Source organism: Dama dama, chromosome 18 (assembly GCF_033118175.1).
Source record: "Dama dama isolate Ldn47 chromosome 18, ASM3311817v1, whole genome shotgun sequence".
Taxonomy (NCBI): domain Eukaryota; kingdom Metazoa; phylum Chordata; class Mammalia; order Artiodactyla; family Cervidae; genus Dama; species Dama dama.
The window spans coordinates 91,592,625-91,619,028 of NC_083698.1; the positions used below are offsets into that span (position 1 = coordinate 91,592,625).

The 26,404-nt window shown below is 48.9% G+C and overlaps 1 protein-coding gene and 1 non-coding gene across 2 annotated transcripts in view; both read right to left on the reverse strand.

Annotated features, from left to right (window-relative positions):
- The window catches only part of PLXNA4 (plexin A4), a 472,117-nt gene that overhangs the window by 258,456 nt on the left and 187,257 nt on the right, over positions 1–26,404 (reverse strand). The gene's annotated exons all lie outside the window — the stretch shown is intronic.
- On the reverse strand, positions 3,411–3,517 carry LOC133073128 (U6 spliceosomal RNA). Its single transcript, XR_009696838.1, has one exon. It is a non-coding gene; the product is annotated as a U6 spliceosomal RNA (small nuclear RNA).

Consider the following 26,404-nt stretch of genomic DNA (forward strand, 5'->3'; position numbering starts at 1 on the left):
GAATGGTTTGGCTACTAACGGCTTTCTGGCATTTGCACCATGACTTTAAATAATGAGACGCTCATGGAAAGGCTGGGGTAGAGGAGGGGGCATTCAGCAGTCACAAAAGGGAGGAATCTGGGAAAATAGGGAACTTTTCATCTGCGATAAGAAATCCTTACGGCTCCGATTAGGCTTTCGACTCAGTCAGGGAGGTCCCCTGGCTTTAATAAAATCTCATTTTCCCCTTAAACGCTCCCATGTGGTAGGGGCCCAGAGTTTAATGGGGATATAAGAGATGATCCCAACCTGAGGCTCAGGTGGCTGCAGGCCCCTACCCTCCAGCCCAGCAGCTGGGATTGATTGCAGAGCTGCCGGTGCAGCCACACACAAGCCGCTGCACATCAGAGAATAATCATGAGCCGTTTGATGCTGACCTGGGCCAGGCCAAGATGGCAGCCGGACTCCCGTGCATGCCTGCTTGGAGGACGGAGATGCTCATCCTTCTGGTCTTTATTAAGAGGGGACCCAAGGAGTAAGCCGACCAGTTCCAACACGTGATTTATTAACGGACGTCTGCATTTGAAAGCCTCCCTGGCTTTAATCTATGCCTGATCCCTTAAGGTTGCCGTCAGCTCTGGCTGATCGTGTCCATTTGGACTGGGGCACGGTGGTGGATTTATCTCCCCTGTCACATGCAATTCTATCAGGGCCTCTCACTCTCAGTTCTGAAGGGCTGATTCACGATGCTTAATACCACCCGACGGACTCCTTCACGAGATGGGCAGGGTGTCACAATGGAGGAGCTGTTGGGAGATGCCAGGTCTGAGCCAAGAGAGGCTGGAGGGAGGTGGAGTATGAGCAGCTGGTAATTAGAAATCACCGGTGGGTATTAGAACGCATCCATCAGAAACCCACAGAGATGAACACGCCCCAGCGTCTTCATGAGAGATGGGAGCTGGTGCTGGTTCTGGGTTTTTATTCCACTATTGCACAAGGAGCTCCACTTGTTAAGCCCTTGAACCCTAGCCCTAAGACTAAGACTAAGACTAAGAAATATCACGGCTAGCAACATGATCTTCACTTCTAGACAAATCTGTGTGAAGTGCTGGCACCAACAGGGACCATATCACTTCCACACAGCAATTTTAGTATCAATTCAAACAGGCACACTTGCTCTTAAATCCACAAAAGTGCTCCAGCTTTCTCCAGGGGGGAAACACATGTGGTGGTAAGGCATCAAGAATCAGTCCCAGCCATTACCTGACAAGTTTATTTCTGCCCAGGACAAACCCTCCATCGTTTCTAAGGTATCAGAGAGCTACTCTGATAAGCAATGTGCACAAGAGTGCATGGGAAAGACCAACAGAGGCAGGACTGCTCCCTGCCCTCCCCACTTCCTTCCTGGACAGCACAGCTCACATCAGCAACGGCTGTGGCATGGACGCTCCCCACCTATCTGTGTTCTTTATTCCAAAGCAGAGGGATTTTGCATCCTGGTGGAGGTCTGGGCAGGGCCAGGGCAGGAAAGGCACCTGGTCCCACAGAGACTTCTGGGGGCAGGTGTCGATTAGCCTCAGTTGTCTAGATCCACCTCATCCTGGTCCTTGCCTTTAAGCAGCCTCCAGAGACTCAGACTCCCTACCTCTGACCCAGCCCAGCCCTAGAGTATCTAGGATAACATCATTCAACTCACAGAGACATCTTCCTGAGAGTCCAGAAGTCTGGGTGTCCCCCAACAAGTGGGAAAGTCACTGGAGGCTCAAAAAAAGTGCTATGGACAGGGCTCCCCCAGCCTTTAACTCTATTCACCAAAGACTCTCGTGAGCCACTGGGGACCAGACAGGTGTCAACTGCCCTGCCCGACTGTGTCTCATGCAGGACCCAGGAAGAACAGATGCCAGACACATGATGAAATGACCGAAACAGTGTGATCTATGAAAACATGGGGCTATCGAGGAGTCCAGCTGCAGTCCATTAAGTGGGGTGATGTGTTCTGCTCCAGGACTAGGAGGGAGAGAGGGACAGATCAGAGAAGGCTTCTGGGAGGAGGTGACATCTGAGCTGAGGAGGAGCTCTCAGGACAGTCAAAAAGGTGGGGAGGGTGCTAAAGACAGAAAAGACCAGATATGTTCTTCAGGGAGGTGGGGAAACAGAGAAAAGCACAACTTGGAACCGCTGGAGTTTACGTGTATGGAGCTGGGGGACCATGCATGCAATTTAGAAAAGAAAGGGGTTAGAGACTTCCCTGGTGTTCTAGTGGCTAAGACTCTACCCTTCCAATGCAGGGGACCCGGGTACAATCCCCAAAGCAGGGGGCTCAGGTTCGATCCCTGGCCAGGGAACTAGATCCCACGTGGCACAGCTAAAGATCTCACATGCTGCAATGAAGATCCTGAGTGCTACCACTAAGACGCCACGTAGCCAAATAAATAAATACATAATGTTTTTTAAAAGGTTAATAGAAACCAAGGGAGGCAGGGAGTGATATTTCCTTCCAACTCACTTGATATAAAAGAGTGGATGGCTGGTCCATGAGCGTGACCATAGACAGACGCCTGACACTTACAGAACCTCAGCCCACGGATTGTTCAAAGTTCCTGGAAAGTCCTAGGGGCCTATACCCAGGGTCAGGGACGCAGACCCATGGCACCAGGAGGCACAGCACGGTCAAGCGGACACGGGGAGGGGAGAGAGGAGGGTGTCCCGGGCTCACACGCATGCAGGCACTGCTGCAGAGTCCCGCAATAACAGGATCCCAAGAAGTGGCTGCCTCTCTCCATTTATACTTGATTCTGCTCTCCCAAATACCTTCCTTTACAGGTGCTGTTTTGAAGGCCCTTCAGACTTCATGACTATAAACAGTGATGTTAGGCAAGGCGCTTTCCGCAAGAAGCGACCATAAGGAAACGAAATTGCTGCCGCGAAATCTGTGCTCGCAGGAAGCGATTTGCTGAGCGATAACCATTTGTCAGGAGCCCTGATCAATCTGCGCAGGCAGGAGAGCAGGCCTCCCAGCCTCCTAATATCTCCATTCTGCAGTGGAGGCCACACCCCTTGCCTGGGATTTCACCCATCGGTCCCTGCCTCTGACTTGGGTCTGGGTTGGGGATTCTTGGGAGATGTGGTCACTGGAACTGTCCTAGTAGGGACACAGGCTGACTGTCAACCAGGCCCCACCTGCACCCCAGCTTCCTTGTGCCTCTGTCCCCACCCCCCCACCCCACCCCCTGACGCCGAGGTCACCTTTTGACTTTGATGTGAAGCAGGGTTAATCACCTCCAGGCTTTCAGTGGGATGAGCCTAATCCCAGGCCTGGGCAACACTAGCTTATGGAGAAACTTATCTTGCTTGCGTAGTTCTCAACATGAATGACAACAAAAACTCCTCTCCCAGCCTCATGAATTTTTTTTTTCCTCTTTTTTTTTTTTTAAAATATGGAACGCTTCACGAATTTGCGTGTCATCCTTGCGCAGGGGCCATGCTAATCTTCTCTGTATCGTTCCAATTTTAGTATATGTGCTGCCGAAGCGAGCACCAGCCGCATGAATTTTGTAAAAAACAAAACACAGAGGGAAAAAATTTTACACAGCACTCCCCAGATATTCTCTGTGAGACAATAAGATGAACCGTCTCTCTCTCTCTGTCTCCGAAAGGCTATTTAGCAAGAGCCGGTGAATAAGAGATGTTTATATTATTAAACACTGCCCAGTGGCCTTGTTTCCGGGGACACACTTGGAAAACAGCCAGGCCCCAAAATACAGCCAGGTCTCCTCGTCTTCCCCAAATTGTTTCAAATGATTTCAGTTCTAAAGATCTTTTTTTCCCCCAAGCTGAACGCCCTCTGCCTCCTGTTTATCGACACTCATAGGATGGCTCTTGAAGAATGTGTTTCTCTGATAAGCATAGAGCTTTCCCAGACTCAGGTTTCTTCATGCTCAAACTTAAAAAGAGAGAGAGAAGGAGGAGGAGGAAAAGAGAGGGCAGGGATGAGTAGGGAGGAAACCTGGAGGATAAGATGTGACTCTCCCCCCACCTGTGGTACCCACGCAGCACATGAGACAGGGCTGCCAGGCATCCTCGCAGCATCCGCAGAGCCAGCCTCTGCCCTCCTCCTGCCCATCACGCCCGCTCCCCGCCTCAGCGCTTTGCTGCTTGGAGGGACTGTCTGATTGACTCGGGCCCCTCAGCAGCCACCAGCACAGAGCCGGCAGAGGAGCTTCTGCTTTCTACTTGAAAATCACTTTGCTTTCCAGGAGACGTCTGTGAGAGGGAAGCTGTGGCTGGAGGTAATGATTAGAACGCGAGAGACCCGGGCTGAGAAGAGGGAAGGGCTGAGGAGCCGGCCTGACAAAGCGCTGTTTCTCCCAACACTGTCTGGGAGGAGAGAAAAGAAAGGAAAAGGTACCCAGGCTTCAGGACTATAGGAGCTGGGTGCTGAGAGAAGGGAGCTGAGACCCTGTGGGAGGCTGATGGGGACTTCAGAACAATTCACCAACTCCTACCAACACAGTCCTTGTTCCTTGATATCGGGAGAGAAGATTTGGGCAACACCCAGTGACTCCATCCCTGACCCCCGCCCCCCCACCCCTAGCTGTGTGTTCCCAGTACAACCATCTATGCTGAGACTAAAGTTCTCCAATTATCTTGTTTCTGTCAGAAGCACCCACGTTATCCTCAGGAATCACGACTGTACCCACGTGGAGGCACTAACCGTCACAGCTCAGCGTCTCACATCGCAGAAGCGATTTTGCTCTCATGTGCCAGAGGTCGAATGCTCTCAAGCCACAAAGAGTTATTCCAGCCATGTAGGACTGGAGATGTGCTTTAGAGCAAAGAGGAGGAATATTCATTTATTAATGTTTGACTGTGCTGGGTCTTCATTGCCGCCCAGGCTTTTCTCCAGTTGCGGTGCAAGGGCTCAAGGGCACGCAGGCTTCCGAGGTCGTGGTTCCTGGGCTCTAGAGTGCTGGCTCAGTAGTTGCGGCACATGGGCTTAGTTGCTCCATGGCATGCAGGATCTTCCTGGATTAGGGATCGAACCCGCATCTCCTGTGTCTCCTATATTGGCAGGTGGATTCTTTACTACTGAGCCACCAGGGAAGCCTGGGGAGGAGTATTTACTTCACAGTTTCAGCTTCTTACCACTTCTGGTACCTAGCTGGCATGTGGCATGTTCTGGGTGATTATTTCTGACTTTTTGGATAATGCAAACCCTCTCAAATATAGCACAACCCCTGGACGTTAGGGTGGTGTGAGGAGGAGGTATGAAGTGTGCAGTGCTGGGGGCTATCCTGAGCCCTTCTGGTGGCAGGTTTCTGCAGACTCTGCTCATCCTCAACCACCAGAGGCCACAGCGGTGTCCTTACAAGTTCCCCATTCCCTGAGAAACTATCAGACATTCCAGGAAGGTTCATGAATAACAACCAAGGCAAACTGCAACCTTGGGCCAGTCATTTCTTTCCTCTGGGCCCCAGATCTCTCATTTGTTAAATGGGGTTTAAGGAAAGAGAAAATGAGAATGACTTAGAATATTCAAAAGCCCCTCCACCCCTGATTTTCTTGAAGCCACTGAAATTTGGAATTCCACTCAAGGGTCTTGGGATATACCTCGAGTTGGATCTAGTCTCCTTTAAACCAACATGGCAGCCAACACAATTCTGAAATGGGTATCTGTTCTCGTATTTAAAAATTCTGAAATGACCACTAGTTCTCCTGTGTGTAACAGATGTCTATAAAAGTTGGTGCAGCTGCTCAAGTGTAAGCTGGACAGAAACTTGGCTGGGTGGTTGCGTATAGGCAAGGGAGGGGGTATATTGTAGGAGGGGGTATGAAACATCCAAAGGTGGCTAAACCAGGCAATTTTTCATCCTCCCTTCTCATTCTGGGAACCTGTGATACTCAAGAGAGAACTTGGCCTACACTGATAAGACCTGGCTTTTATGAAATCATTGGAGGGGAGGAAGAAATGGAGGGAGCATCTCAAAGTTTTATCAGTAAAGCATTCCTCTCTCCAAAAGCATTCATGACTCTCCTCCTCCGGTTCCCATTGAATTCTGTGAGTACCTCCATGAAAGCCCTGCCTCTATATGTCACCTTAGACTGTCGGCCACTTTTGAACAGAGATGCGCTTTACTCTTTGATGTAACCCCAGGCGACTAGCATAGTGCCAAGAGCACAAAGAGTGTTAATCCAACATTGAAGGAAAAAAAAAAAATGAATGAATGAAAAAACAATCTTGCCCAAAGTCACAAACCGACAGTGACAAAGTCAACATTAGAAACCAGTATTCCCAGGCGGCTCAATGGTAAAGAATCCTCCTGCTAATGCAGGAGACTCAGGAGAGACAGGTTCGATGCCTAGGTCAGTAAATTCCCCTGGAAGAGTAAATGGCAACCCACTCCAGTATTCCTGCCTGGGACATCCCATGGAGAGGAGCCTGGCAGGCTACAGTGCGTGGGGTCACAAAGAGCTGGACATGACTGAGTGACTAAGCACATAGTCACACATTCCTGAAACCGAGGGTATAGCTCTTCATATTAACTCTGCGAATTTCCCAAGCAGTAAATGATCGCATCCAATCTTACCCTACCCCACTGTCTTTAGGTTTCAAGGCTTTGGGTTGGAGACCAGTTTTTAAATTAATTCTTGTCTGACCTTTGCTATCTGCACATATGATCTTGAAGCCAACTACCAACATCTCCTCTATATACATACCCCCAAGGCAGGCTCACCACCTCATATAAGGTGTTGACTTACTTGTGGCTTGAGAATTGGTTGGGAGTTGCTGAAACTGGCCCCACATGGGATTCCAGGAGTAGAAGCAGCCCCTCCCCTTGGGGCTTCTGGGAACTACAGACAACTTTTTTAATGAACCGAAATACCAAAGAAACAGCTCTCCGGACATTTATTATCTATTGCCCAACTCCCCGCAGAGAGCAGCCTGTGGAATCTGCAGCTACGTACCCACGTGCAAAGGGCAGGACCAGGCCCCGGGGGTAATAACCAGGAGGAACACTTAGCCAGCACCTCTCCCCTGAGAGCTTGTTTTTCCTCCAGTGCAATACTGAGGCCCTCTTGGCTCAACCCACCCAGTCCCTGGCAGCAACACAGCACTAGAAGAGATGGGTGGATCTGAGGACTTGTCTAGAGACTAGTGGGGGGAGGCCTGGAGGGAGCACATGAGGAGATGTGGCCCTGCATCCCTTAGGTGATGTTGCCTAAGCTTGGAGGGTTGCCAGCCTTGGAGAATTTCATAAGCTTGATTTTAAGAAACCTGCCAACATTCCCAGAACCCAGGAAACAGACGACCGTCCTTTGTGGGCAGGCTGCAGAGGAGATAGGAGAGATTCAAAGCAACAGGAGAAGGGGCCATGTAGGAGGGAGCTCTGAGAGTTCCTGGCAAAGTCAATAGAGATAATCCTTCTAGGCAGAGTTTTTCAAACCTCAGCAAGTATGAACATCACCTGGAGAATCTGCTAAAACCCCAGAGGCTGGTCCCCACCTCCAGAGTCCCTGACTGTGTAAGTCTGGGTTCTAAATGTATGGGTCTAAGTGATGATGCTAGTGATGCCGATGTGGTTGGTTGAGGAACCACTGCTGCAGAGGAAGACATTACTTCTAACTAGAGTGAACTAGGCAAGATACCAGGAGGAACTTCCTACAGCAAAGGTTAGGAATAAGACAGGAAATCAGGTTACTGAGGACAGTGCTGAAGTTTCTTGAGCTGGATACTCATCTTTCCACAATGGACCTGAATCAGTTCTGCTTAGCTTCAAGGCAATTTTATCTACCACCGGTTATATTTATGTTCAGTTCCACTACTAGATTATAGAGTTTCTCCTACATTTCAAGCACTGTCATAGGCACTATTCATACAATACACCCAGTAGGACGTGAAACTGGGGGCTTGAATGGTTGGTTGGTTGGTTTTTATCCCTATTTTAGATGAGGCAACTGAGGCTCAGAGACTCCTGCTACGTCTCTCAGCTGGGATGAGACAGAAGTACGGTTCAAACTCATATCTCCAGTCTCACCATGTGTTTTAGGAATGAGCTGAGGGCTGAAATGCATCCATCAGTATTTTCCTAAGTTTTATACTATGGTCCAGTGTCAAACAAAATGTTTTCGTTTCTTTTTTTTTTTTCCAAAAATGTGACCCAAAATGTGATTCTACGTCAAAAAAGTTTGGGGAAAGCAAATGCAAACAAAAAATTTACTGCTAGACTTCTAGGTTATTTTAATATACTTAAGTATATGAGTGTCAAAGAATTGATGCTTTCGAACTGTGGTGCTGGAGAAGACTCTTGAAAGTCCTTTGAACATCAAAGAGATAAAACCAGTAAATCCTAAAGGAAATCAACCCTGAATATTCATTGGAAGGACTGGTGCTGAAGCTGAAGCTCCAATACTTTGACCACCTGATGCAAAGAACTGACTCACTGGAAAAGACCCTGATGCTGGGAAAGATTGAAGGCAAGAGGAGAAGGGGATGACAGAGGATTGAGATGGTTGGGTGGCATCACTGACTCAGTGGACATGAGTTTGAGTAAACTCTGGGAGACAGTGAAGGACAGGGAAGCCTGGCGTGCTGTAGTCCATGGGGTTGCAAAGAATCAGACACGACTTAGCAACTGCACAACAACAACAATGGTGAATCTCAGAGAGAAGGCTAGAAAGCATGACCCAAATTTAACCACAGAATCTTTTATTCAAAAACAACACTTGAAATTTCAGGTGACATTACACTGTGTACAACATAGTCTGGTAACATCTGGCATTGATATTAACAAGGCAAAGAATTTACACCACTAGCCCGTATTCTATTAGGCACATACACACACATTGGGGTAAATCTGGAGACCATGCCTGGTGTGATCCAAGTCAGATTAGAACAGATTCCAGGATCTGGCACCTTTTGCCCAGCATACAGACCTCTATCTGAGGACCCAGACCCCACCAGGTGGTCACAGGCTCCAGGGCCCCCCTGCGGCACCTCTGGGGCCCCCTATAGCACCTCCAGGGCAGGAGTCAGAGGAGCCTGGTTATCATTCAGATCACCTCCCCCTGCAACCCCAGGCTTCCTGAGCGAGAGAGATTCCAACCAGAACTGTTAGTCATTGCAGGTTCTCTCAATCAATTATTCACACTTCTATCTGTTGGTTTGCTTTGAGGGAGAAAAAAGAAAAAAATAAAGCCACAGGGATTTGAAAAGACGAGGGAGAAGGGGGAAAGGAAGCCACTGTCTCTTTCCTGTGCAGGGTGAGGGGGAGACCCCTGGATGCGCCTTCTGAGGCATCGTCTGTCTGCATTTGCCGTCTCAGACTGAGCAAACAGGCTGGCTGTTCCCTTGCTCCTGAAGCCCCGAGAAGAGGAAGCGGGGGAGCTCAGACCAAAGCCGGATTTCAGGGGTCAGAGTGATGCTGCCCTTGGCTTGGGTGAAAGGCTCTCGGCGGCTGTTTGCCTTGTCTGCCTGGGTAATATCCGACCAGCTGAGGAGCACAGCACAGAAGCACAATTCTTGTTGCTCCTGGCACCTGTCACACAAGCTGCTCCATGCTTCGTGCATTCATCACCAACACCTAGAGGGCTGTTCCATCTCAGCTGGAGAAATCCAGGTGAGAAACAAAGATGAGACACCTGTGGCAGGGTCTCCCAAGCTCACTAGGAGCTTTTCACCCTAAGCATGCCTAGTCAATTTAGGCAAAATGATCAAGATTTTTAAATTGCTATGTGTGGCATCTTGCAAATGGAGATCGCTACAGCATCCACTCATTAATCAGAGAGGAGAGGATGGGCATGGTCTGCAATCATTGTCATTGAAATGATCTGCGGTGACATGCCATCCTTTGTATTCAAAGACAACGCTACTAACATGGTACAATAAGTGCTTATTTTCCACTGCACAATCAGCATATAATGGCTGAGCTACCAATATATTTGAGAGTGCGGTTTGTAGGTATGTGTGTGAATATGCATATGTGTGTGTATATTTACATATACATATACAGACACATGGGGCTTCCCTGGTAGCCTAGCTAGTAAAGAATCCACCTGCAATGTGGGGGACCTGGGTTGGATCCCTGGTTTGGGAAGATCCCCTGGAAGAGGGCATGGCTAAAACACTCCAGTACCCTTTCCTGGCAAATCCCCATGGACAGAGGAGCCTGGCAGGCTACAATCCATGGGGTTGAAAAGAGATGGACGTGACTGAGCGACTAAGGACAGAACAGCATAAATACACACACAGATGCATACACAGTCAAATGCTGTTATATGTATATAATGTGTAATGTTGTATATGTATATAAATGTAATTACGTTCATGAACTGTTTCATGTCTATACGTCTTAGTTGTGTTTTATCCCTAAATGAGAATGCAAGTTCTGGGACTTCCTGGTGGTCCAGTGGTTAAGACTCTGCCCTTCCACTGTAGACTGCTCAGTCTCCAGTCGGGGAACTAAAATCTTACATGCTGCAGGGTGCAGCCAAAAAATAGAAAAAAAAAAAAAAAAAGACTGCAAGTTCTTCGGGGTAACATTTGTTCTTTGTACTTCTTCTGTATCATCCTTAGTTGAAAACAGGGTGCATCCTTCATTATTGTTGTTCAGTTGCTAAGTCATGTCAGACTTTTTGCGACCCCATGGACTGCAGCACGCCAGGCTTTCCTGTCCCTCACTATCTCTTGGAGTTTGCCCAGACTCATGTCCATTGAGTCAGTGATGCCATCCAACCATCTCATCACATCCTTCATTAAAAGCTCCTAATAAATTCTGGTTGGCAGTTGGATTTATACCAGCAGTGGGGGAAGGTTCGTGCTGATTCTTCCATTCACAAGCCACCAGTCTGAGGCCCACTCATGGCTGAGTCATGAGATGGCCCAGCCACCAAGCAAACCCACTGATCCACTCAGAGAAAGATCCCACCCCACCCCGTAACTGCTGTTAATTGACTGGCGGGCTGAAGACCTTGAGGTTGATAGTTTAAAACCTCTCTGTTCTCAAACCTCATTGCTCTCTAAACAATTCTCTGGGGTTCTTTCCACTTAAAAGTTTTAATTTTTTTCCATTATAAAAACAATAAATATGCATTCAAAAACTTTAGAAAAACACAGAAAAGGAGAAAAAAATATAAGTAAATTGCATCTAGTCCTGTTTTACAAGCATGGCTATTATTAAACTTTGGGTGGATCTTTTTTTTATGCATTGTAAAAAGTTTTAATTGTATCATGCTTTTCCTCTTAATGTTATTACAGAAGAATTGGTTAGAATACTGGCCTTTCTAAACTAAATGTTAAATGGCTGCATAATACGTATAATTTACCTAAGTATTCCTCTATAAATGGATATTTAGATTAATTCCAATTCAGCTAAATAATGCTGATATATGTATGCTGATGATTAGCATCATTTTTTAAACTTTGAATTGATTCCTACCAAAAAAAAATTATCACTAGTTCAAAGGATCTGAATCTTTTAAAGGTTCTTGCTAAATATTTACAAATTGTCTTCTGACCGTGTTGTACTAGTTAGAATTCCCAGCAGCCATGCTTCAAATGCAAACAGAGCTAGCTTCATAGCACACTCCTGGGACTCATTTCCAAAGAACTATTTACAATGCGTTTCGACTCCATCAGAGTCTGTCAGAGTCTCTGTTTACCTGTCCTTGCACAGGCTCAGATGGCCTGTTATGAACCACACCCCCCAGATATAGACCGTTGTCTGGCAGAGGGGTAACCCTTCCAATGAAATCTCCATTTGGGGAATTAATTTCCAGCCCCAACTCTGGAGCAACCACCTGGCCCAAGGTTTGTGAGCACCCCCTGACCCATCAACTCCCACGGGACAGGACCCTGCGGTCACCCTTAGTAAGAACTGCACTGATGCACATCTCAGAGGAATGGTTTGGGGGACTGTATGGTGTTTCTCAAGAACAGAGAACTCGTAGCATTTTCACTTATATTCAAATAATCAGGTGACTACACCAGTCTCTAACCTTCCACTTGGCCTTCATGCATTCTTTGCCACCTTTTATTTCTTAATGAACTGGTAAAAAATATGGGAATATATGATGCCAAGTGTTCTCACCTCCTACCCCACTCCCGTCCTCTTCCTGGGCTTTCCTGATTGAGCATTATGGAATTGGACCAAATATTGGTCATGCAGGAGACACAGTCATGCTAAGTCATAGCCCATTGTGTTAAGGAAAGAAAAGGGGACGACACTAACTTTTCTTGGGGGTCCCTCTTGCTCCAGATGCTCAGAGAGCTTTAGCACATATGATTGGCCACAGCAAGCACTTCCAGCTTCCCCTTTCTCTCCTACTGCAGAGGCTGGTGTGGTTCTGAGCAATGAGTTAATTAACATTACAATAAGGTAGGCTCTAGCCTCTCTGCCTCGTGTACACATGCACACACACACACACACAGACAGTATCCAGTGACTGTGGCTGTAGAAGTGGACAAATGAGCATGAGATTATCCTACCCTATCAGAGAAAATATGAACCAGATCTAAGAGACAACTGTGCTCTGATCAGGGAGCCAATTTAGCTAAACATCACAAGTGGTAACACAGCACTAGTGGACCTGACATATGGTGTCATATAATGTCCAAGAGAGCTCACAGGGGGCCTGAGGCAGGAGAAGAAGACCAACTACCCAACAAGCAAAGTGGGGAGACATTATCAGAAGTCCTTTGTCCCTAGGAACTTGGGGTATCCAGCTCTGAGCTATGATGTCTGGCTGAGTCACACTGAATAGATGCTGGCTCCTCTATTTTCCAACATTGAAGGCAGTTGTTATTGTTGTTCAGTCACTAAGTCATGTCCACCTCTTTGCAACCCCATGGACTGCAGCATGCCAGGCTTCCCTGTCCTCCACTCTCTCCTGAAGGTTGCTCAAGTTCATGTCCATTGAAGTGGTGATGCTATCTAATCATGTCATCCTCTGCCACCCTTTTCTCCTCCTGACCTCAATCTTTCCCAGAATCCGGATTTTTTCAAATAAGTCAGCTCTTCATATCAGGTGGCCATGGTATTGGAACTTCAGCTTCAGCATCTGTCCTTACAATAAATATCCGAGGCAGATGATATGCTAAACAGTTCCCTGCCACTCTGAAATTTGTCTCAGTTTGGTTATAGCTAGGGAGCAGAGCATGAAGAATGATTGTGGCTCTGGGGAATCCAAAGGCCCATCTATACCAGGTGAGGGGGGAGGTAAGGAAAGAGGCCTGTACCAGACATCTTGAAGGTGAATCTTCTTAGTGTCTTAGTAGACTTGGACAGTGTATACAGATGTGGTTGCAAAGACCCTTTATCCCTTCTCGCTTTTGGTAAACACCTGTACTAAAGTTCAGTTTCACAAAATGTGTTAAGAGGCCCAAAGCTATGGAACAGGGCTAACAAGATCACTGTCATGGATCCAAATGCTGGATCAACCAAATAGCTTTGTTTTGGTTCCTTGGCCACAGACCCCCACCCCCCACCCCCAGCCCCGGATACCTGTTTCAGGAATATGTGCAGTGGCATTTGTCTTAGACAGCAAGGGAGAACAAGCAGGACAGCTTGGCTCATCTCCATTTGGGGAAGAACAACTCAAAAGGCCTGCCTGATCAAGTAGTCCCTTTTACAAAAGTGAGACTGCCCACACATGTACACACTTTGAATGACAAGTCCTCCTGCGGCCAAACTAAAACCTTGTTAACGAATTACCCCAGTTGAAAGGTAAAGCAGCTTTGGGTCATCAAACCAAAGCACAAATCAAAACCTAACCACTCAATTAAATCCAGTTTAGCTGAAATCATATCTTTTTTGAACACCAGAGTGGCTAATTTCCAAAGGATGTATGAAGATAATTCAACACCGGATTATTCAATATTAACCCCCTTTCTCTGTGATTTTCCAACCTAACTAGCATTTATTAAAGATGAAGAGGTGTTCTGTGGAGCTTCTATGGTTGAGGGATCACCTGTAGCTCAGAAGAGGGGAGCGTGTATCATCAATCGTGAAAAAAGTATTGATAGAAGGGGACCCACAGCCGCCCAGTGTTGGACCAGGCACAAAGGGTGTGTGCGTGCATGCATGCTTAGTCCTGTATGACTCTTTGCGACCCCATGGACTGTAGCCCACCAGGTCCCCTGTCCATGGGATTTTCTAGGTAAGAATACTGGAATGGGTTGCCATATCCTTCTCCAAAGGATCTTTCAGACCCAGGGATGGAACCCACTGTTCCTGCTTGGCAGATAGATTCTTGACCACTAAATCACTTGGGAAGCCCCCGCCAAGGGTGAGGAGTAGAAGAGAAGAGGCAAGATTTGAAATGGGTCCTGCCACCCTGCCTCCCCTAGGTCAGCCCCCCGCCCCAGCCCTGTCTAGCCTGTGGGACAGCCCACCAGGGCCAAGAACAACAGAGACCGCCGCTGCAGGGAGACAGCCGGACTTGTTTTCATCTCCGACCACTCCCCCAGCAGTCTGGGTCCTGCCAAAGGACCACGGGGTCAAACGTGGGCGGGCGCCAGCTGGCCTCATTCCTGTTGTGACTGCGCTGGGCTCATTAACACCCAGCCCTCCCCCAAGGGCACGCGAGGCAGGAAGCTTTCTGGCTGGCCTGTTTTATTCAGTCTGCCTTCTTCTTTCTCAGAGCCGGGCAGGTGGTTGCTCCAGTAGAGTTATATCCTGCTCAGTGACCAGGGATGGAGAGAGTGGGGTGCTCGGACCCAGCCTGGGTACCTCCGAGGCCGTGAGCTCAAAGGCTCTCTGGCTGGCAATCTCTCTTGCTACTTGGCACTTTCTGGCATCAGCAGAGCCTGAACTCCCCTGACACGTTCAACCTTTGTCTGAAATACCCAGAATGCTGCCTGGGAAAGAAAACACTGAGCTGAGCTTGGAAAACAGGCGACGTGAGGAAATGCCAAGGACCGACAGGGGATCCTCCGTGGGGATCGCAAGCCGCTAGGGTCTGTCCTCTACGGACAGGGCACCTCTGTACGCGAGTTGCAGAGATTCAGAGAATCTCAGTGCCTGCACAGCATGCCAGAAATCACCTAGTCCTTCGCGGCTCACTCTATCCGTGGTGAGGAGTTGTTCTGCAAAATTTCCAATCCATTGTAGATGGTCACTTTTGTCGAAAACCACAGAGACAAATGATTAGAAAAATGAAATTTAAAGACACGAAATACAGATTCACCAACCACGCTCTAAGGTGTGGCAGCAAGGTCAGATGACTATCCACATTTCTAAAAGCTCATTCTCAATGTCTGTATGTATCTCGTTGCAAGCTGTTAACAAACAATTCACATGTTTAGAACAGCACTGACCTAGACCTTTGCTATTAGAATTACAGTTCAAGGACTAAGAGAATCAGCATCACCTGGGAACTCATTAGAAATGCAGTGTATCAGGCCCCTCCTTGGGCCTCTGGAATTGCAGCCTGCATTTGCATAAAATCCTGAAATGATTTATGTGCATGTTCAAGTTTGAGAAGCACTGGGACAGGCCAGACTTGCACATTAATAGATCACAAACGTTTTCTTCACATTCCACCCTCACAATGCCTCTGAATAAAGAATCAACGTGGAAGCATCCTGACTATGTTGGAGAGTGACAGGGGGCTAAAAAAAACTCAGCCAGGTCCTCAGGCTGAAATAGTTCATGGGAGTTGAGCTGCCCATCTGTGGCTGGATCACTCGATGGCTTGGGAGCCACCTGAGAATGATGACTTGCATTTGCCAGATCTAAAACGAGCCCAGGGGAGCGAGCACAAAGGATGAGAGATGTTTGTGAATCTGACATTGGGAAATCTGGTGCTGCACCAGGCTCAAGTAGGGAATCCGAGGTCAGGATGTTGCAGCTGACAGCCCCATTCCACCACTGAGAGGGGGCCCGCCCGACTGGAGACAGAAGCGTGTTGATTTAGATCTTGTCTGCTTAGCTGCTTGACTGGCTGCAAGGAGTTTGATTATCATTCTCCAGGGCTCTGTGCCCTCAGCCGGAACCATGTTCCTAATCTGCTTGGCCATTAAGGGCTCTCTGTGCCCTGCTCTGTCTCCAGCAGTGTGCCGGAGAGGCTGGCAGCCCCGGGGAGGGGGCTGTGCCCTGCGCCCCTCCTCCAGAGTGTCTGTGCCTCTGTCTGGGGCTGCAGACTCCCTTCCATCACTTCTCACTGAAGAGAGGCCTGGGTGCTTAATTAAAACAGTGAACCTGCACACCACAGCCCTATTATACAGTCCAAGAAAATCAAGAGGCATACACACTGACCCGCCAGGGACCCTTCTCTAGGCACGGACTGGGTTCCCTTTCTCAATTGCCACCCTACCCCTTGCTGTCCCACCTGCACTGTGACTCTACTTAGTCCTTTCCTCCTCCACCAATAATCCTCAATTCACGAAGCTGGGAGACTCTTGAAACTGAGGGCCCAAGTGGCTAAATGTCTTGCCAGAATTACCTAGCTAGTTTGTGTTGCAGTCTAAGATAGTGTGAGAAAATCGGCCATGTAGGAGTCAATCACTCCTATTAATCTCAGCCCCCAGATATGCTATTACAGTGACAATTTTTGTACTCAATATTATGGCATAATATGCTCACTCACTCAGTCGTGTCCGACTCTTTGCGACTCCTTAGACTGTAGCCTGCCAGGCTCCTGTGTCCACGGGATTCTCCAGGCAAGAACACTGGAATGGGTTGCCATTTCCTTCTCCTTATGGCATAATAATCCACCCCAGTTTTGATTCAGAAAAAAATGCCTTCTGTGGTCACCCCCTTTCTCACCAGCAACACCCCATCCTCAGTGTCTTCTGAGAAATGCCCGCCCACACCCAGCATCTCAGCATGTGCTCGGGATTCCTTGAAAGTTCAGTTCAGCTTTTACTTCCTCACACGGGTTGGGCAGGAGACTGCTAAAGGTGTGCTCTTTCTCCTTATATGATGGAATCTGGGAAAACAATGGAAAATAAGGGACATTCTTTTCTGGAGACTCAAAAGCTAGGGAAAAGAAAAGGCTAGGAGAGTGAGGCCAAATCGTTTTTCCCAAGAATCCCTGGTCAGCCTAAGCTGACCAGTTTCCCTTTTGCCCCAGCCTCCTTCAGAAATAAGCAAAGGGCTGACTCTCAGAGTTAACTCTCAGAGTTAAATCATGGAGAGGTGAGTCTGTCTCCAGCCAGAGGCATGAGAGGACTGTCTTTTTCCACCCTCTTCTCTGTCCTCTGCTCCTCACTGTCCAACTCAACCGGAAGTCAGAGGCAACGGAGCCACGGAGATGCCCTTACACTTTATAGAGGATGCAGCAGGGAGCAAAGCATAAACAAAAGACGGGACAGGGGCACCTCACAGGACACGGGGGAACTACATATTCATATTTCCTTCCTTCCTTCTAGACCACAGGTTCCTTGAGGACAGGGGAAAAAGTGGAAGCAGTGACAGATTTTATTTTCTTGGGCTCCAAAATCACTGCAGACAGTGACTTCAGCCATGAAATTCAAAGATGCTTCCTCCTTGGCAGAAAAGCTAAGACAAACCTAGACAAAATACTAAAAAGCAGAGACATCATTTTGCCAACAAAGGTATGTATAGTCAAAGCTATGGTTTTTCTAGTAGTCATGTATTGGATCATGTAAAAACTAGACAATAAAAAAGTCTGAAAGCCAAATAATTGATGCTTTGAATTGTGGTGCTGGAGAAGACTCTTGACAGTCCCTTGGACAGCAAGGAGGTCAAACCAGTCCATCCTAAAGGAAATCAACCTTGAATATTCATTGGAAGGAGACTGATGCTAAAGCTGAAGCTCCAATATTTTGGCCACCTGATGTCAAGAGCCGACTCGTTGGAAAAGACTCTGATGCTGGGAAAGATTAAAGGCAATAGGAGGAGAGGGTGACAGAGGACAGAATGGTTAGATAGCATCACTGACTCAACGGGCATGAATCTGAGCAAACTCTGGGAGATGGTGGAAGACAGAGGAGCCTGGCATGCTGCAGTCCATGGGGTCACAAAGAGTGACCCACTTAGCAATTTAACAACTATGTGCCCAGGCACAAGGGACACTCAATAAATATTTGTTACACTAAAAAGTGGCTGTATAAAGAAAGGAAGGAATGGTATCAAGGGTGAAAACAAACCTAACAGCCCTCATATAGTATCTAGATGCAAACCTGGTTATCACTAGGCTGTAACCTCTCTAATATGTGGATGAAGCTGAGCTGGTTCTTCCCAGCCTGTCCTCTGGACTCCACCCAGGGAAATCACTCTCAGAGCCTTCCAGGTCTCTCCCAGATGCAACATGATATTCCAGGGTGAAAAGAGCCTCACCCGGGGAGCTAACACTCCAGACAGGCAGCAGGTGCTCCAGAGGTCCTGGTAGCCACTGCCTGGCCCCAGCGCCCTTCTGTGGGGAGGTGGGGAGCCAGGCATCACGTGTTGCCATGTGCCCTGCTCACAGTTACTGTGGCAACAGCCTGCATTCAGCCTCCTCTAGACTGTCCCGCGGTGCCCTGCTGTCAGAGGCTGCGACGATCCTATAAACCAGGGTCGTCCTGGTCACAGCACAGGTCCAAGCCCTCAGACTAGGGTGTGGACCCAGACACTGGCCTCTGCTGAGCCTGGGGTGGGTCAGCAGGCAAGATGCTGTCGTTCTCCAAAACCCTACAGCTCGGGGATACGCTGCTTCTCTGCATCTGATCACGCAGCCCAGCAGCCAGGTTCAGGGAAGATGCACTTCTTAAACTGTCATGGAGCCACTTCACAAGCCCTTCTCCAGCCAGCCCCTGACCCATCCCTCCTGAGTCCACACTCCAGCCAAATAAAGCAATTACAGTTCCCCTTACAGGCTATCAATATATCCCTCTGACTTGGTGTGGGCTGTTCCTCACCCTCCCCCCACTTTTTACTGGGAAAGTTGCACTTACCCTTCTGGGTCTGGATCACTGCCCCTCTTTTCTCTCAGCACCCCTTTCCATCACCAAGGACCCCAGAGCCTAACCCAGCCCGCCTTTCCTGGGAGAAGCTTCATTCCCTACTCCAGGCTCCCACAGCAGGTGGTAGGCACCTCCATTACAGCTTGGTGGTTCCTGTGCCGAACTTCCCACCAGACTGTGCTCATCTCAAAGTCAGGGAAACCAGCTCCCCCATCTTATCATCAGTCCAGCACCTGAGAAAGCAACGGGCACTTAGTTGTTTATTGAATGGGTTTTAACTTCAAGGGCCCAAAGATCAGAGGTGATATATTTGGCTCTGACCCAGAGGTCAGACCAACACATGGAGAGCAAACAGAACCACATATCAGCTTTGGACAGGGCTGGCTGATGCTAGAAGCCCCAGCTAGATCATCTCTCAAGTCCTGATTTTGTGAGTTAGACATTCATTCATTCATCTGAGGAATGTTTATTGAGCACCTGCTATGCATGCTCAGCCCTGGGAATTGAAAGGGGAACAAGGTATAGCCTTGACCCTCTGAAACCCCAAGACGAGGGGGAGAGAGGGAAAAGGAAACTGACACTGTGGGGGAAGCAGAGAGGCTGTCGGGTCCACAGAGGCATCTGGCTACCTGGAGAGCAGTGAGAGTCTGGAGCCCTTCGAGATGAGAGCAGGCTTAGTGTGGATGAATCTGAGAGATTGAGTGGACGCTGAGCCGCACCGCTTCAGCATGGACGGTACAGCCAGGCTGGCCTGGGAAGGGGGGCTGCATTAGAATCCAGAGTCCACAGCCTGCTCCGGATTCCAGGCACAGAGCTGTTGAGATGCAAGCTGCTAATTTACACCCACCCTCTCTTTTTTCCTTCATGCTAACTGGCATCCCTGTCTGACCTTCCCCAATCCCCTGACAACCTGGGTGTCTGCCTGGCTAGCAGCCATCCAGAATTTATTTTGTTCCAAGCCCTGGCTGAGACCCACAACACATTGGGGGGGAGGGGGAGGAGGGGAACGCGAGCTGTTTGTGCTTGTGCAAAGCCGGCACTTCCATTCAATCCCTGGGCCCGGATGGGGCCAGCTTCCCTCTGAAGTGTTGCCCAGGCACCAGGGCTGCCTCTGTCCTACCCCCGTGAGACACCCGGGCTGATTTCAGTGCAGATGGCACCAGCAGATGCCAGTCCCTGGGAGGACCCCTCCTCCCTTGCTAATGAGGGGAGCAGGTGAAGAGACGGGTGAAAGTGATCAGCGATCAGCGGTGGGAAGCAGAACAAACGCTAGATGAAGAATTGGGAAACTTGGGTTCTAGTCCCAGCTCTGCCATTAATGAGCTGTGTGACACTGGGCAGGTCACTTCACCTCTCTGAGCCTGGGTGCTCCTATTGTCTGAGTCTGAGATTCTAGCTGTCAGGATGGCGGCATATGCTGTTTTGAAAGAAAAGACCATTAACCTGTGTGTGGCATTGGGTAAATTCCCTCACCTCTTCCCTCAACTGAGTGCTAGTTGTTCAGTCGTATCTGACTCTTTGTGACCCCGTGGACTATAGCCCACCAGGCTTCTCTGTCCATGGGATTCTCCAAGCAAGAACACCGGAGTGGGTTGCCATTTCCTTCCCCAGATCTTCCCGACCCAGGGGTTAAACCCGGGTCTCCTGCAACGCAGGCAGATTCTTTACCATCTGAGAGACCAGGGGAGCCCTGATAGCTAAGATTTATAAGTCACGTGGCATACAACATGAGATTAAAACTGCATAAAGCAAGGGCCCCAATGAACCCAGGAAGACCCATGGGGACCTATGAAGTGCTTTTCCCCACTTTCTCCCACTGCCCCTGTGCTGGGCTTCTCGTCACAAGGAAGAAGCTGCTCCACCGGCTGGGTTTTCAGTCCTTCTCTGAACCCCTGCCCTTCCTCAGCACTTACAAATCTCCCTTCACTTACAGCATCTTCTGCGGCCATCTGGGGCTCAGGTCCACCAGCCCAGAGGCTTTGGGACCCGCTCTGGGAATTGTCACCTTTGAGGGGCAGGTGGGGTGAGCTGTATACTCATTAGAGGTGAGGCTGGGCCTGTCCCAAGCCCCGCAGCCCATGGGCAACAACCCCAGGTGCTGTAAGCAGCCACGAGGGCCACTCATCAGATAACCCTACTTCTCACTTCTGGAAATAGTGGAGACACAGCCCATTAGGCATTCAGGCCTGGACTTGAGGGCAAACGCCACAGTAGCCCTCCAGCCTCTTAGAAAATGCACAGGTGAGTCTGTCACCAGTGGACCAGGTGAGGGGGTTCATGGAAGCTAGTGCGCATGGCTGAGAACTGGGGCTGGCGGGTGGTGGTCCAGGCAGAGAGGAGGATATGGGGTGGTGGCAAGATGGATGTTTAAAGATGTTTAAAGTCTAAAGAGTTTCTTTAGACTCTGAGGCCCTATGAAAGGGGGAAATAAATAAAAACCTTGGAGGAGAAGACCCTAGAGAGTCACACTGATGAAGGGTGTGGGCCGTGATAAATTTGAGGAATGCAGCAATGGGCTAGGGGCACGGAGTCATTTACAAAGTCCTACAGATGGCCAGGCATTTCCAACTATACAGAATCAGAGTGCCTTGACATCTGGAGGTCCCATAAAGGAATGGGGGAGACCCAGGGGTTCCCTAGATATCCATGGAAGTTTCTGGAATAATAACCACAGCCAACATTTATGGAGCAGTCACGTACATTGACTGGTTTTCACAACAGCACTGTAAGATGATCACTATTATTTTCCACGCTTTACAGAGAAGGGAAGGAAGGCACAGAGAGGTGAAGTAACATTCCCAAGGTCCAGCAGCTGACTTGTGCCAGAGCCAGACTTTGAATCACTGGTGTGTCCTCCCAAAGCCTGTGTTCTTAACTGTTCCGCAGCACAGCCTCTCCACAGTGAAGGGGGCTGTTGCCTTCGTGAAGCCAGGGCCTGCCTCTGTCGGGGGGAACCCACTAGAAAGACCAGAGACTCCGGGGCTAGCTTACACCCCCTCCTGGGACCTGGGAGAATTGGTCCCAAGACCCAGCCCCAGACACCTGCCACTCTGACAGCTGGCCAGGGATGAGGGTTTGGACCTCACACCGCCACGTTCTCCACAGGGATACCCAGTCATCAGTTTTAGGCTGAAACTCCCCTCTGTAGCCCAGCCCTCCTGAAAATTTTACAAATACTAGAAGATAAAAGCGCCGGGACCGGCATGAATGGAGTGGGTTTTTAAGAGACAGTGTTTAACACCCAGCTCCCTCTGATGTGAGTCATTTGAATTCTGATGCATTTCTGGATTGTTTGTTGAATTATGTATCAGCAGCTTCTGATGCTGTTAAAAAAAAAAAAAGTCAGCGTCACAGGGCTGCTCTGAAACCTGCAGCAACGCAGCAGTTGGGTCCACAGTTTGAGGACTGAGATGCATCTTTGATGACGGTGAGCCAGCAGAAAGAGAGAGGCCAGAAGTGGAGACAAGGTAGCAGGAAGGACTGGAGGGACGAGAGTGAGAGAAGGTGCCTTCCCCAGGACACGCTCAGGAAAGCCGTGCCTGGAGGGAGAGACCCAGAGAGAAGGTGGGCAGATGTGAGCTTCCCGGCAGCCCAGCCACACCCCAGTCCCCAGAAGAGAAAGAAGACAAGGGGAGTGGGGGATTCACCTTGGCAAAAGACAAACTAACATCTGCTTTACCACTTGAAATGTACTGCTCTCCTTCAAGTAGGGGCTCCGGATGGTGGGACCCTTCTGGCAGGGCCAAGGGCAGTTATTGCTGCCATTATCTTTTTTTCCAAGTGTTTTCACATTTATTGCAACCTAGGATTTTTACTTAAAACCAATGTGCCTGAGGCCACGGAACAGAGAGAGAACACGCCTCCTAAGTCACAGGCTGCTCAGGGGCTGGGATGAAGTGGGAATCCCAGTTTATTGACTTCCGGACACCTTCCCTTCCATTGGCCCTGGCTTCTCACCTCACGGCGGAGGCTCCCAGAATCCCTGACACCCAGCAGACTCACTGCTTAAGCTGGAAATGCCACATCCAGTGCCTGGGGCAGGGGGAAACAGTGGCCCCAAACACCTGGCTCAAACCTCTTTCCAGCCCCAGGGTTGAGCAACTTTGAGAGAAGCCTGGTCTGCAGCCCAGCCCAGGGGCAAGGGGTGTGGTCTCTTCTAAGGGCTGTCTTGAGCAGATTATGTAATCTTCTGTGCTTCCTTTTCCTCATCTGCAAAACAGGCCTGATAACAGTTCTAACAAACTGTGGAAAATTCTTAAAGAGATGGGAATACCAGACCACCTTACCTGCCTCCTGAGAAATCTGTATGCAGGTCAAGAAGCAACAGTTAGAACTGGACATGGAACAACAGATTGGTTCTAAATTTGGAAGGAGTACATCAAGGTTGTATATTGTCACCCTGTTTATTTAACTTATGTGCAGAGTACATCATGAGAAATGCCAGGCTAGATGAAGCACAAGCTGGAATCAAGATTGCCGGGAGAAATATCAATAACCTCAGATACCCAGATGACACCACCCTTACGGCAGAAAGCAAAGATGAACTAAAGCGCCTCTTGATGAAAGTGAAAGAGGAGAGTGAAAAAACTGGCTTAAAACTCAACATTCAAAAAGCGAAGATCATGGTATCCGGTCCCATCACTTCATGGCAAATAGATGGGGAATCAATGGAAACAGTGACAGACTTCATTTTCTTGGGCTCCGAAATCACTGCAGATGGTGACTGCAGCCATGAAATTAAAAGATGCTTGCTCCTTGGAGAAAAGCTATGACCAATCTAGACAGCATATTAAAAAGCAGAGACATTACTTTGCCAACAAAGGTCTGTCTAGTCAAAGCTATGGTTTTTCCAATAGTCATGTATGGATGTGAGAGTTGGGCCATAAAGAAAGCTGAGCGTCGAATAATTGATGCTTTTGAACTGTGGTGTTGGAGAAGACTGTGGAGAGTCCCTTGGACTGCAAGGAGATCCAACCAGTCCATTCTAAAGGAGATCAGTCCTGCATATTCACTGGAAGGACTGATGCTGAAGCTGAAACTCCAGTACTTTGGCCACCTGATTTGAAGAACTGACTCATTGGAAAAGAGTCTGATGCTGGCAAAGATTGAAGGCGGGAGGAGAAGGGGATGACAGTGGATGAGATGGTTGGATGGCATCACCGACTCGATGGACATGAGTTTGAGCAAGCTCCGGGAGTTGCTGATGGACAGGGAAGCCTGGCGTGCTACAGTCCATGGGGTTGCAAAGAGTCAGACATGACTGAGCGACAACTGAACTGAATGGTTCTTACACCTCATTGAAGGAGACAAGACACTTGAAGCCTTTTCGCTCAATTCCAAGGAGACAGTAAACAGTCAATATATAACATGTACTGCTTTCATTATTGTTATTCTCCTGCAAAACTGTTGTGAGTCCAGAAGACCAGTCCCCAGGTTGGCCTGTGAAGACCCTGACAAGTGTCCCGACCTCTTCAGGGGACCAATGCAGGTTCTGTTGTGCTGTTTCAACAGGGATCCTCAAGTCAGGAAGCCCTGGGGTGTGCTGGAGTCTTCTGTGCTGGTCTGGCAGGCCTCACATCCCTGTACTGGTCCTTTTCATGAGACCAGGGAGCCCAAACTACCCTCCTGGACTGCCTCGTTTGGAAGCTTGGGCTCCAGGGAGGCAAGGAGACCCTCAGCCCAATTATAAATCAATCTAGGAGCCCTAGCCAAGCCCACTGCCATAAATGGCTCTAAGAGCTCAGCCTCGTCTGCCCTCCAGGCTCAGGGCGCCAGGATTAATGAGCATCAGCTGCAGGCAGGCCAATGGGGACAGATGCCGACCTAATGAGCAGGGTGGCCCAGCCTGTGCAGATGCGGGTGGGTGGGGCCGATGAGCAGGTGTCATTGTCGTGCTGCCCCTGTGCAGAGTGTCATTTGGAAAGGCAGGGCTGTTGTCATCAAGTGGCATTTCATTACCCCACCCTGGGGTGCCACGGGAGACTTAAGAGACCATCCACAAAGATCGGGTACTCTGAGGCCACACCCCCTGCCCCTGGGCTGGGTTAGGGACCAGACTTCTCTCAAGGTGGCTCAACTTTGGGGCTGGAGAGAGGTTTGAAAATGCTGGCCTGCCCTCTCTCCTCACACCTCCCTCCCCACCCTGGCTGGTGGTACATCTAAGAGCAGAAGTCTCTGCTAGAAGGTTCCTCAGTCACATCTCTAGCGTGGTCAGATTCCCTAAATATCTGGGCATAGAGTGTGTTTGGAAGTCACACATCTGTGCAGATTTCAGTGAGCACAATTGTCCGGCATCTAGCTGAGCAGGTAAGGGACACCATCCAGCCCTCCTCCCCAGGACTTGTCTGTTAATCAAGGACACAGAACCTAGGGAGATGGCTTAGCAGCATAGAATATAACAACAACGTAGCAGTGGTCATATATTGAGAAACTGTGGTGTGTCAGGCAGTGTTCTAAGCTCTTTAAATGTACTAACTTAGTAAATAAAAACGAGAGTCATCATGTGTCAAATTACATGAAGGCAGTCAGTGTGAGTGAAACAGAAACAGGGAAGGTCACTTTGGGTGGAGAGATGGAGAAAGGCTTTGCAGGGAAGGCAGAACTGTCCTGGCCCTGCTGGAATGTGGGAAGGATGTTCCACAAGCAGTAGCAGCAGGCACACCGGGGCCGGGGCGTAGCGGGTCCCCTGAAGGACACTTGACTATGCTCTGGAGGCAGAGGCTTGGGGCCACGATGTACCTCTGAGAACGTCTTTAGCATGAAATCTCAATAACAGGGCTTTATTGCAGATGAAAGTTGTTCTTAACTGTTCTCCTAACTGTAGCTTTACCGCTTCTATTTTTTTCCTGGAATGCGATTTTTCTTTTTTTAAGGTAAAATTTACACACAGGGAAATGTACAGATCTCAAGTGTACAGTTTGATAAGCTTTTGACAAATGTATTCACCTGGGTAACTAACATCCAGATTAAGAGCTGGACACTCCCATGGAGCCTGAAGAATACGAAGGTGACTTTTAAAATCCGATGGTCCTGTCCCTACATCTTCTGGGCATGTGTGGATGGGAAGAACTCAGAATGATCAACTTCCTCTCTTGCTCAACTCTGATCCACCCTCCCATCCCAGAAGAAAAAAATAAAGTATATTAAGTCATATTTGGAGAGACAAACACCTAATGAGCATTTGTATTTCTCATCTTCATGTTTCCGGAACAGTGCCCAATACGTAGTACAGAGCAGACATCCACTCGTGTTACTTAAATTAGGGAAAGAACAAATATCCTCAGGTTAACATCTCAGGGAAATGATGGACTGACTCCTCTTTCTCTAAGTTCCCATATGACACTGGCAATCACAAAACTGTCCTCTCCCCCTCTTGGAGGGGCGGTCTTAGAAGCGTGCAAAAGAGCATTTTCCTGTTGCCCCCAGCCCTGACCTTGACTGGGCTTTCTATAGCCAGCCTGTCTCAGACTTCAAACTCCAGGGTCTCAAGAAAAGCAGGCTTGGGCCATAAGGAATTCCCAT